General features: G+C 44.4%; 1 pseudogene; it reads left to right on the forward strand.

Annotated features, from left to right (window-relative positions):
* Positions 1–5480: 5480 nt before the first annotated feature.
* Positions 5481–7009, forward strand: LOC128123844 (RNA-binding protein FUS-like; annotated as a pseudogene).
* Positions 7010–12686: the final 5677 nt, after the last annotated feature.

The following is a 12686-nucleotide window of genomic DNA, read 5'->3' on the forward strand; positions in this document are numbered from 1 at the left end:
GGCAGACTGAGAGACTCTGCCTCAGCAAATAAGGATGACTGCTAGCATCAACCTTGGACCTCCACATGCACGCAAGCATTCCAACATGTAAACTGCACACATGCTTGCAAAAACGGGAAATAGAGCAAAAAAGAAGTGGCAGAGCTGCTTTCCACAGTCACATGGGAAGTTGTCACATGGACAGTTATTCTGGAGCTGTGTAAGAAGGTGCTGGACCAAACAATGAATGGTTCTTGGTCACTGGCACTCAGGGAACATCAGGAAGAAAATTGGAACACTTCAGCTTGACTCTCTGAGGCAAAGGTGTCAATGGGAGTGCATGATGCAGTCTTATCTCTTAAAAGATTCCTTTCCATCCAACAGCAGGTCTGTCCACAGGTGAAGAGATAAGGTGTGACAGGGTCTGGGAAGATGGTGCAGTGAACGAAGCTCTTGCTGTGCAAAGACGAGGTCCTGCATTTGAGTCCCTAAGAACTCATGTAAAATCTGGATGTAGGCACACAGCCTCTTCTCCGCTTTCTGTTGCTGTGATAAACCATGACCAAAAGCAACTTGGGGAGAAAAGGATTTCTTTCATCTTATACTTCCAGGTCAAAACCCATCATTGAAGGAAGTTAGGGCAGGAACTAAAGGAACCTAGAGGTAGGAACTAAAGTCCAGGCCATGAAGGAATTCTGCTTGTCAGATTGCTTCTCCTGGATTTTCCAGTTTGCTTTATTATACACCAAAGGACCACCTGCCCAAGGGTGACATTGCCCTCAGGAGTCTGGGATCTTCTACATTAATCATCAATCAAGAAAATGCCCCCACAGGCCAGTCTCAAGGGGAATTTTCTCAGCTAAGGTTCTCTCTTCTCAGATGACTGTAGTTTGGGTCAAGTTAGGGAAAAAAAGGGAAACAACAACAACTAGCTAACACATGCACACATCTGCAGTTCTAACGCTCCTACAGCAAAATGGGAGATGGGAACAAGAGAATCTCCAGAAGGTTGTGGTCTCTATCCTGTCTCAAAGCAGGGTGTAAGGTAAGGACTAACACCTGAGATTGCCCTCCAATGTCCACATGTGAGCAATGGCATATTGGCACCCACACTCATACACAAGTGCACACACACATCCCATTCATACACACACAATGCAAGAAAATGTGGTGCACACACACACACACAGTGGAGCCTCATCTAGCATAAATGAATGAAATTACATCAAATTTTCTTGCATGAAAATAGAGGCAACTAGAGTCCATTGTGTAAGTCAGACACAAAGAGAAAGAGAACAAGCATTTTCTATCTTGATAGAGCCATGTGAGTGAGTGTGTGTGTGTGTGTGTGTGTGTGTGTGTGTGTGTGTGTGTTTACACCCTAGATATGAAACTAGAAGAGAGACTGAGGGAAGAGTCCACAATAGCCTCCCTAAACCTTGTCCACTCAGGTCCCATTTCACACAGGAACAGCTTTTCAAGATCTTGGGCACATAGATATATAGAATAGTTGTACAAATAAACTTGCTGACAGTAAGTCATAGATAAACAGAATAAGTGTACAAAGCAGACACTTGCTGACAATAAATTAAAGATAGATAAAATAAGTGTACAAAGATACTTATTGACTATAAATTAAAGATGTATAGAATAAATGTACAAAACAAATACTTCCTGACAATAAATCACAAATTTATTCTAAAATAATTTTTGATATATGAATAGTTTTATAGTTTATTAATGAAGATAAAATTTGCATACTGAAAGGGTATGTTTGTGTATTTCACCTGAAGCATTAAGTCTTGGCTGATCAGCTGACACCACAGGGCACAGACCATCTTCACCTTTTCAGCGGTGATCAATATCTGATTCTATAATCATCAGTGCTGAGAGCACCCTTCTCATAAACACTTAGAAAAATGGGAGAAGTATGTTTAGTCCAATTTCAGAGATTGTTGGAAACTCTATCATTACCTCAATCCAAAATTCATCTAATTATCTTTATGATACTAAAGTCAGAAACTGTAACAATTTTAAAAATCAGACATTTTAAAACAATGCAGCAAAAAAATACTAATTTGATATCTACATTGCTGAGAACAATGGCAGAAAACACTAAAAGTCTTTGTTTTCTTTCCATAATTAAACAAGTTACCTTTACATAAGAGCAGAAAACATGGTGGGCACAATGAAAACACAAGGCACCTTAGTCTCAACTTTGAACCAAGGCATTCAGGCGGTGTCTCTTGGTGTAGTGTGGTTTGACATTCTGTACTGTGCAAGGTGCCCCTGCTGTGTGTTCAGAACCAAGGCTGCTGGGAAGCTGCATGATACAACAACGGCATTAATTAAGGCTTTGAATTTAACTTGATTGTTGTGTTCAGAATCCTTTTATTGCTGCCAAACTTTCTGCAACTCCACATTCAGTTACATGATCCCATATAGGGTTACAACCCAGAGTTAAGGATCTGTGGGAGGAAGTGTGCAGGAAGATAAGATAGCTTTTTTCTATATGATTTGTGTGTATGTTTTATGTATATATGCATATATAACCTAATATGTGTGTTTATATTCTATACATTATATATCTAATATATATATGTGTGTGTGTGTGTGTGTGTGTGCACAAAAATCCTATAATGAGACATTACTTGGTATGCTAACTAAAAAAGCTACTAGAAGGAGCTCGAGAAAGTTCTCAGCAGTTAAGCTGTTTCTCTTGCAGAGGACTAGAGTTCAGTTTGGTTTACAACACCTGCATTTGGCTGCTCACAGTAACTCCAGCCCCGGGGATCTCTCACCCTATTCTGGTCTTTACAGGCATCACATTCATGCTGTCATACCTCCCTGCCTCCACACACACACACACATATACACATCAATAAAAAATAAAATATTTACAAAATGTCTAAAGAGCAGACAGGGAGATTTCTGAAGACAAGTGAGCTTTACCCCGCCATGGCTGAGCATGTGTCAACTTAGCTGAATATTTTAGCTTCATAAATCACAGAACTTTCAAGCTGAGAGTGAGGGCTATTAATTGATTCATGGACCATGAAGGACCAGGCAGGGGCCATACATCTCCTCATCACAAGGCTGCTGGCGGCTGTGCAGAGAAGCCCTTTAACTTCCCCAGCATCTAATTCAATTAAAGGATTACTGGTTTGGCTGAGCAGGACCCTGCAGATGAGAGTCTGAGTTCCATTATCAATCCTGAGAACATGGAGGAGGTCAGGGGGCAGGGGTGCTGACAGACCTGCAGGCCCTCTGCAGTCAGTTACACACCAGGGCCTAGGACAAGCCTGGCTCCCACTGGCTGCTGCAGCGAAGAAAATATGTCCATTTTCAAATAGGGTTTTGAGCTTGTGTTGATGACGTAAATAGAAATGCCTACATATAATTCAATAGTTCTTCTATTTCATGCCCTCTCCCCAGCATTGACATTGAGTCAGAGGGTAGTTCTCGAATTGATAAGATACTGTAGTAAATGTCAGAGAAATATTGCTTTATAGATACAGCCTCGAGGCAGAAGCAGCCAGAGAAGCAGTCACTGCTATGAACTAAGAGCAATATGAAGAGCAGAGGACAGACAGAAAGCCTGCAGCTGCCTCTGCCCTGAAGTCACTAGCCAGTGTCCCCCTTCCCTCCATTCCTCCCTCCCTCCTTCACCCTCCCTCCCTTTCTCCTTCTCTCTATCCTTTCCTCCCTCCTTCCCTTAATCCCTCCTTGCTGTTGAGCCTACTATGGCTCTGACTGGAGAGGAGCACACTGAAGTGGGATCTAGAGATCCACTGATGTATTCAGCCACAACCTTGGCCCTGTCACCTCTAACATACTCAGGGACAGGAGCCACAACATCGCTGGGGACCCTTCCTGTCTCTCTGGTCTACAGACTTGCTCTGCTTTGTTTTAGAGCCTGGGTCCTGCTCACGACTTATATTCTAGGAGCAGCATCAGCTGCCTCCCTTAGCAATGCACAAATGCAATCTCCAGCTTCAGAGCATTTCCTTCTCCCATTTTGCAGATGGTACAACAGAATCTGGGAAGTAGAAAGGTTTTTTTCTAGGAGCAGCATCAGCTGCCTCCCTTAGCAATGCATAGATGCGATTTCCAGCTTCAGAGCATTTCCATCTCCCATTTTGCAGATGGTATAACAGAGTCTGGGAAGTAGAAAGGTTTTGACTCCAAGCTATGTTTGGAAAACTCCCTTAAATGACCAGTTGCTGGATTTAGTCAGGCAGATTCTCCTCCAGACCTAACAGCATTGTTGAGGTTTGATGCACATCTGATTCACCATTGTATTTTACTTTATTTTATTTGTGTGTTTGCATGTTTATGTATGTACATGTATGTATGCAGGTGAGCCTGCAGGTGTGTGCATGTAGAGACCAAGGGGCACATCTGGTGTCTTCTATCATTCTCCACCTTATCTGTTGAGACAGGATCTCTTACTGAACCCAGGGCTCACTCATTGTCTAGAATAGCTGACCAACAATTGCCAGGGATCCTTCCCTCTCTGTCCATTAGCACTGGGGTTATAGGTCCTTTACATGGCTTTTTGCATGGGTGATGGGAGTTTAAACTCAGGATTCTCACACTTATGTGGTGTTCTAGTTTGTTTTCTATGGCTACAATAAAACACCACAAACAAAGGTAGCTTGTGGATGAAAGGGAGGTCTATTTCATTTACAGTTCTTTATCATTGAAAGAAGTCAAGGCAGGAACTCAAGGCAGGAACCTGGAGGCAAGAACTGAAGTACAGACTATTGAGGAGTGCTGCTTACTGGCTTTCTGCTCAGGTCCATACTTCCCAAGACCATTTACCCATGGGTGGCAGTGCCCAGAGTAGACTAGGCCTTCCCACATCAATCTTTAATCAGGAAAATGCACCACAGGCTTTCCCACAGGCTAATCTGATAGAGACATTTTCTCAATTGAGGTTTCTTTGTATGTATGTATCCAGCAATGTCAAGGGGTTCTAGGTCTTCTCCCCCTGCCCCCCGTCACACCCCATGGTCCCTTTTTAGTTTCACAAGGCCCTTCCTGTAGATGAAAAGCTGCAGGCAATTAATAGCTGCTGAGAAGTGAGAGAGAGAGAGAGAGAGAGAGAGAGAGAGAGAGAGAGAGAGAGAGAGAGAGAATTGGGTTTCTGTAGGAACAAGCCCCTGCTGCAAGTTAGTGTCTTGTAGATTTGAGAGGGAAGCTGCCTCCATGGACTCTCCTCAATATGGTGCCTAAACAGGATCTCACAAAAGGCACCACCAGTTGGGATGCCATCATAGGTGAGGAAAATCTAATGAACCTTTTGGGTTTTTTAGTGTTAAGGACTTTCACCATCAAATATCCACTTGATCTCCTCCAGAAACAGTAAAATGATATTTCCTCCCAGGGATACAACCCTCTCCCATTCTCAAAAAACAGCCTTTGGTCAGTCCTCTTGGAGTCCATTTAGTCACCTGGAATTTTGTTGCTTGGTGGCAGCCTGTGTGGCGTGTGAGGACATGGTTTCAAATGACCATCCCCAGCAAGCAACTCAAAGCTATAGGGCCTACCCACCCAGCCTGAGCAGACCGGTTCCCAACAGAGCTATCAGTCTTATGGCTGGCAGAGTTACAGTGGTTATGGCCAGCCAGCTGGCACTATAGGACACAGCCAAAGCAGCTATGGTTCTTCTTATGGGCAGACCCCAGAACACAGGGTTCCAATCAACTTCCGAGGGATACGTTTCTGCTGGAGGCTATGGCAGCATCCAGAGTTCCCAGTCTTCTTATGAACAGCAGTCCTCCTATCCTGGCTATGGCCAACAGCCAGCTCCTAGCAACCCCTCAGGAAAGTACAGTGGTCATTCTCAGAGGAGCAGCTATGGACGGACTCAGAATGGAGGCTATAGCCAACAGTCTGGCTATGGAGAACAACAACAAAGTCATGGACAGCAGCTAAGCTCCTATAACCTGCCTCAGGGCTTTGGACAGCGGAACCAAAATAGCAGTAGCAGTGCGGGCGGTGGAGGGGGTGGTGGAGGCAACGATGGCCAAGACTAGCCCCCGTGAGTGGTGGTGGCAGTAATGATTCTGACAATGAGGACTAGAGTGACGATGGCCGTGGTGGCCACAGGGGAGGCTTAGCAGGCCCGGGAGGGCTGTGGCAAGTAGTTACAACCACAGCAGTGGTGGATATAAACCCAGAGATTGTGAAGATGGCCCTAGAGATAGAGGGGACATGAGTGGAAGTGACTGTAGGGGCTTCAATAAATTTGGTAGCCCTTGGGATCAAGAATCATGTCATAATTCCAAACAGGATTAATTCAGACAACATCATCTCTGTGCAAGGCCTGAATGGGAATGTTACAATCAAATATGGCTGATTACTTCAAGCATATTGAAATTATGAAGACAAATAAGACAACTGGAGAGCCTATGATTCATTTGTATACAGACTGGGAAAGTGGCAGGCTGAAGGGTGAGGCAGCAATCTCATTTATGACCCACCTTCGGCTAAAGCAGTTCTCCACTGGTTTGATGGTAAAGAATTCTCTGGGAATCTTATCAAGGTTTCATTTGCTAACAGACAAGCATGCTTCAATAGAAGTGACAGAAGTGGTCATGGAGGCAGAGGGGAAGGAGGACCCACGGGCCATTGAGGCCATGGAGAAGGTGGCAGTGGTGGTGGCCAGGGAGGGTTTCCCAATGGAGGTTGCAGGCAGAAACAAGCCAGGGCCTGGAAGTGTCCTAGTCCTACATGTGAGAACACAAACTTCTCTTAGATAAATGAATGCCACCCATGTGAAGCCCCTAAATCAAACGACCCATGAAGGAACCAGGAAGCTCTCGTATTGGGGTAACTATTAGATGATCAACATGGCAGAGGAGGATATCATCTAGACAGCTACCAGGACTGATTCAAGGACAGTGGGGTCTTCTAATGGGGCTGGGGTGGTGGGGACAGAGATGGCTTTGGCCCTGGCAAGATGGACTCCAGGGGTGAGAATAGACAGGGTTGCAGGAAGAAGATATATTTGTCTAGTTCCTAAAGTTCTGGAACAGCTCTTCTTCCTGTACTGTGTCACTCTTGTTATATTGTAGCCTTCCAATACACAATTACCCATGGACTGTGTGTATGTGTGTGTGTGTGTGTGTGTGTGTGTGTGTGTGTGTGTGTGTGTGTGTATGTATGTGTGTGTGTGTGTATGAGAAAAGGGGGGGTGAGGGGAGAGAAGGAAGAGGGTAGGGAGGAAGGGAGGGGAAGAAGGAAAGAGAGACTATTGTAATTGTAACCACATCTCTGGTTCCCATTAAAAACGATCATTTTAGTTAAAAAGAAAGAAAGAAAAAAGGAAAGGAGGGAGGGAGGGAGGGAGGGAGGGAGGAAGGAAGGAAGGAAAGAAAGAAAGAAAGAAAGAAAGAAAGAAAGAAAGAAAGAAAGAAAGAAAGAAAGAAAGAAAGAAAGAAAGAAAGAAAGAAGGAAAGAAGGAAAGAAAGAGAAAGAGAGAGAGAAAGAAGAGAAAGAGAACACACAACCTTTGAGGCGCACCAAGTCCAGTGACATGGTGAAGCCTGACCATTACATTCATCTGTGTATCATGGTTTGAGGGCTGGACACATGGCTCATTTAAAACAATTGAGTCACCATCAGGACTTTCCAAAACCTACTCCAAGGTCACGCACTCCCTGTTAGGATGTTGACTTAAGAGTCGACACAGAGAAAACAGATGGAGAGAGGGCGAGTCGATGATGTCACTTCAGCCCAGAATCACATTATGCTGGCAGCTCCATCCAGCCCTTGACTCTTCAAGTGTGTGATCCAATAAATTTCAGCTAACACTGAGTTACATGCTGCCCTCCTGTGACCCCGAAGCCTGTGTGAGGCTGTTAAGAAAACACGCGCCCTTTCTGTCTGTGACTTGGAGCTCTGTATCTTATGAAAAGTCTGGTGATGGCACTGGAGTGAACTCATCTAAAAAGTACTGCAGGGTCTTACATTTTCCATCCTGGGAAGGAAGTTCAAATCAAGAAACACTCCTTCGCTAGGACCACACGTATTTCTCTAGTTTGGCTCTATGGCCTCACAGGCTGCTTCAACTTCAGTGGTTAATTCCATATATAACAGCCCAGCCTGGTCGCCCTCCCAGCAGCCTTTGCCAGTGGTGACTGCTATCAGAGTCTGGAGTCAGGCGGACTCACCTCCATAGCATTTGTACGCGCTAATCCCTTAAATGGAATGCAGCAGCTTATGTTTATCAGGAAGTTCTTTTTGAGGGAGGTTTGCATAATATCCAACAGTATTAAAAAAGAAAAAAAAATTCCCTTCAGCAATCAGTTCAGCAGGGACACTGTTTATTTTTGCTCCTTTCTATAGCTCAGGAATCCAACCTGGAATTCCAGAGAAAGCTACCCTCGGCTTATGATTTAACATTCACCAACAACTGCAGAGGTTTGCAAGTCTGAGGACTGAAAAATTGTCCCTCTAGCTCAATTCTTTCAGTGAGAGGGAACAGGAAATTACTCCAGGGAAGAGGGCTCTTTTATCTCCCAGCTGTAGACATATTTAGAACGAAGGGATTAAGGAGGTCAGAGCATAGTCCTCCCCTGACTAAATGGGGTTGATTTATTGCTTGGCGCCTTTATAATTCTTTCCTAAGTAAAGGCATACAATAGTATTTAACAGCTTGGGTTTGGAATTCCCCAAGCATGAATCCAAAATGTGCCAACATCTCTCAGATGCACGTGCCTATGGAAAAAGTACTGAACCATTTTGAACCTCAAACTCCTCTTCTATAAAATGGTTTGATAATAAACCTCACTGGATGGGGTTGTTTTTTGAAGACTGCACAGGATAATGAATAAAATACACTTGGTTCTTGGGGCTTCATCACTGCTCCTTTTGAATAGTATGCTATTTTTATTTCTTGTTGTCTGTGGACTGGTGACTAGCAGACCCTGCTGTCCCCCTCCAAGAAGGCAGGTTCAAGTCTACTCAGAGAACACAGGCGGCCAAGATGAACAGCCTTACTAGAAGTGTCTCAGGCCGAACGATGGTGAACCAATTAGCTTGGCCATCCTCTCTGAGAGAAGGGACATTTCAGGACCTCATGGCGTTGTGAGCTTCTAAGTACCAGGAAGTTCAGCATGGAAGGAGGTATTGACTCTGCATCTAGATTTTAGGAAGCATTTTCCTGCTTTCTCTGCTCTCTCCCTTTATTCTGAGTTTTACAAGTGTTAGAAGATGATATCACTCAACTTCCCATTCTGATTCTGCTTTAGCCTACCAGGCCTGCTAGGTCTCTGTTCTGAAGTTTGGCCAGAGATGGCCAAGAATCTTAATTCGATTCCACTGAGCACTACTCAGAATGACTCCAAGCTAGAGGCATGGAAGGAAGGGTGTGGACCTGGGCACCCTGCTTATTGTCACCAATAAAGCAATGCTTGGGCATTGAAACACTGACCTATGAATGCAGGGTTGGTGAGAGGAAGGCTGGGAAGGACCGTGGTGTCTGTGTATTCTGAAGGCCAAGGCTTCTGCCATGGTCATTCAAATGACTAATTTTAGCACCTAAATAGAGGAAAGGGTGAAACATAGCTGACGTATAGGATGGAGTCACCTCCAGTAAGACTTCTGTCCCTCCTCACCAGGAAAGAAGCCTCCTTCTACAGTTCCTGATGCCAACAGCCACTGTTAAAACACTTTGTGAGAGGTAGCTTATGCACGTACTGAAACAAGATACCTGCATTGGAGAACTTAGTCCAAGGCAGGGCCTCAGCTGGAGAAGCCATGACACTCTGTTTAGATGTCCACACACTAAGATGATGGCCACCCATGTGAGGTTTTCCTCAAAATCCATGTAGAAATTGGATTAAGCCTGCTTAAAATGGAGACATTTGAGGGAATTTTTAATGGAAAAGAAGAAATTTGATGCATCAGATGACAGCCTCTTTTTTATTCCTCTTATGTATTTATTCATTCAACAAACATTTATGCAACAAATATTTATGCAAGATATACTCTGCTCAACAGGCCAAAATATATATAACAGAAAACAAGAACGATAGTGTGTCTATCTAGATAGAGTGTCTATCTATAGGATTTCCATGCAGAGACCAAGCAAAGCATTATACAATTAGATGTTCAATTATAGCACTGGGGAGACGGCTCAGCGGGTAAAGGGAACTGAAGTTAAAAAAAAAAATCAAGGATGCCGGGTGGTGGTGGCACACGCCTTTAATCCCAGCACTCGGGGGGCAGAGGCAGGCAGGTCTCTGTGAGTTCGAGGCCAGCCTGGTCTACAAAGCAAGTTCCAGGAAAGGCACAAAGCTACACAAAGAAATCCTGTCTCAAAAAACAAAAACAAAAACAAAAAATCAAGGCCTGGGTAGCTCTTGCTTATAACCCCAGAGCTCCAGAGCTGGGGAAGCAAAAGCAAGCGACTTCCTGGGGCTCTCTGGCCAAACTGTCAGGACCAAAGAGAGACCCTATCTCAAAAAACAAGGTGGATGGCTCCTGAGACATGACACCCAAGACTGACCAAGGTATCCACACGCACATGCATGCATACACACAGTGCACACATGTGTGCACACACAGAGACACACATATTCATTTAAAATCATGACAAATACTTCCAAGGAGAGTAAGAAGCACTCTATATGAACTAAAAAAGAACTTTCCCTCATCTGAGTGACAGGTCATATTTGAGCAGAACACTAACAAATGAGAACCAGCCAACAAGCAGCATGGACAAAGGAAACAGGCCCAAGGCAGAGAACATGGCACATTACAAGGCCTGAGTCAGGCGTGAGAATGAAATCTGTTGTGGTTGGAGCTGGGGGAGTAGAGAAGAAGCATAGGAAGATTCTGGAAACTGTAGGAGGACTTTGTCCTCCCCGCCATGAACATCTTTGTAGTGCTGGAACATGTGTGCTGGCATGAAGTCAGGGTTTGTCATGGGTGCCATGCTTGATGGTTTGGAAAAGTTTCCCTGGGGCTGACGTGAAGAACAGGTTGGATAGAGCAAAAAGGAGCATAGACTCATGAGTTATTTAGAAAAAAAAAACAGAAAAGGATAGGGAAGAGGAAAAGCCAGCAACACTTGGCCATCTAGTGAATGCAAAACCAGCAGACACGTCAATCATGTGATGCGCTGCAGGAAAAGATACATCCAAGAATCATTAGCACGGGGACCCAGAGGCCCATTAGTACACTGAGAGGAGCATGTGAACTGTATTCATGGTATGTGGGTTATTTCTCTCTTTGCAATAACCAAGCACCTGACAGAAGCTACTTAAGAGAGAGAGTTTTTATCTGAGTCTCAGTTGGGGGATATCGATCCATCTTGGTGAGAAAGACCTGGCAGCTAGGAAGCTTGGTCCTGTAGAGGCAGGAGCTGGTGGTTAGTCACATTACAGTCACGGAAAGGAAGCACAGAGCCTGGGGCTAGAAGTGGGGCCAGGCTATTACCCTCAAGTTCAGCCCATCAGTGATGTAGTTCTTTCAGCTAGGCTCTACCTTTGAAGATTCTAAAACGTCTCAAAATAAAAGCACCAGCTGAAGGTCAAGCATTCAAACATGAGTACTGCGGAGACATTTCAGACGTTACAAAGAAGAAGGATTATGGACATGTGAAGTCTGCAGTCTCCATGTGGAGTCTTTACTTTGTCTAGAACTCTGGGTGCTTCTGTCTAGACATCATTGCTCCACTAAGAAATTGAGCTTGGAGGAGTGTATATAAAGGACTTCTTAGCTCACTAAGCCCTAATTTCCCACCCATTCTGAAAGAAATAGTAACAATACAACCAACTACTGTATTTATGGTTAAATGGTTGCACAGATTCTAGTTAGGGGTTGTTGAGTGCCTATTGTATGCCAACAACTTATTCAAAGCACTTCTATTGATTTCCTCACTCCATCTTTTGTTTCTTTTTATTTATTCTTTATAATACATCCTGTTCACAGCCTCCTCTCCCTCCACTCCTCCCAGTCCCCACCATTTCCCCTCTCTCCCAGATCCACTGCCTCTCCATTTCCCTTCAGAAAAGAGCAGGCCTCACAGGGATATCAACCCAACACAGCACAACAAGGTTCAATAAGACTAGGCACAAACCCTCATATCGAGACTGTATGAGGCAACCCAGTAGGAAGAAAAGGGACCCAAGAGCAGGCAAAAGAGTCAGAGACACCTCCACTCCCATTGTTAGGAGTCCCACAAAAAATTCCGAATAAACAACCCTATCATGTATACAGAAGACCTAGCACAGACCCTTCAGTCTCTGTGAGCTGCTATGAGCTCTGTTTAGTTAATTTTGTGAGCTGTGTTTTCCTAGTATCCTCAACCTCTCTGACTCCTACAATCCTTTCTCCTCTTCTTCCACAGGATTCCATTAGGATTCTGCCTAATGTTTGGCTGTGGGTCTCTGCATCTGCTCCCATCAGTGGCTAGATGACACTTCTCTGATGGCAATTGGGCTAGGTAACAATCTATAAGTATAGCAGAATATCACGGGGAATCATTTCATTGACTTTTTTTTTTTTCTGTCATTGTGTTTGATTCTACCCTAGGTCTCTGGGCCGTCCAGCTTCCAGTTCCTGGTCATCCAGGCAGTATTAAGCATGGGCTCCCCATCATGAGAGAGGACCAGTTGAACCAGTCATTGTTGGCCACTCCCACAAGCTCTAAGCCACCATCACCCCAGCATATCTTACAGATAAGACAGATG

Source organism: Peromyscus californicus, unplaced genomic scaffold (assembly GCF_007827085.1).
Source record: "Peromyscus californicus insignis strain IS unplaced genomic scaffold, ASM782708v3 Scaffold_4__1_contigs__length_199733344, whole genome shotgun sequence".
NCBI classification, from domain to species: Eukaryota; Metazoa; Chordata; class Mammalia; order Rodentia; family Cricetidae; genus Peromyscus; species Peromyscus californicus.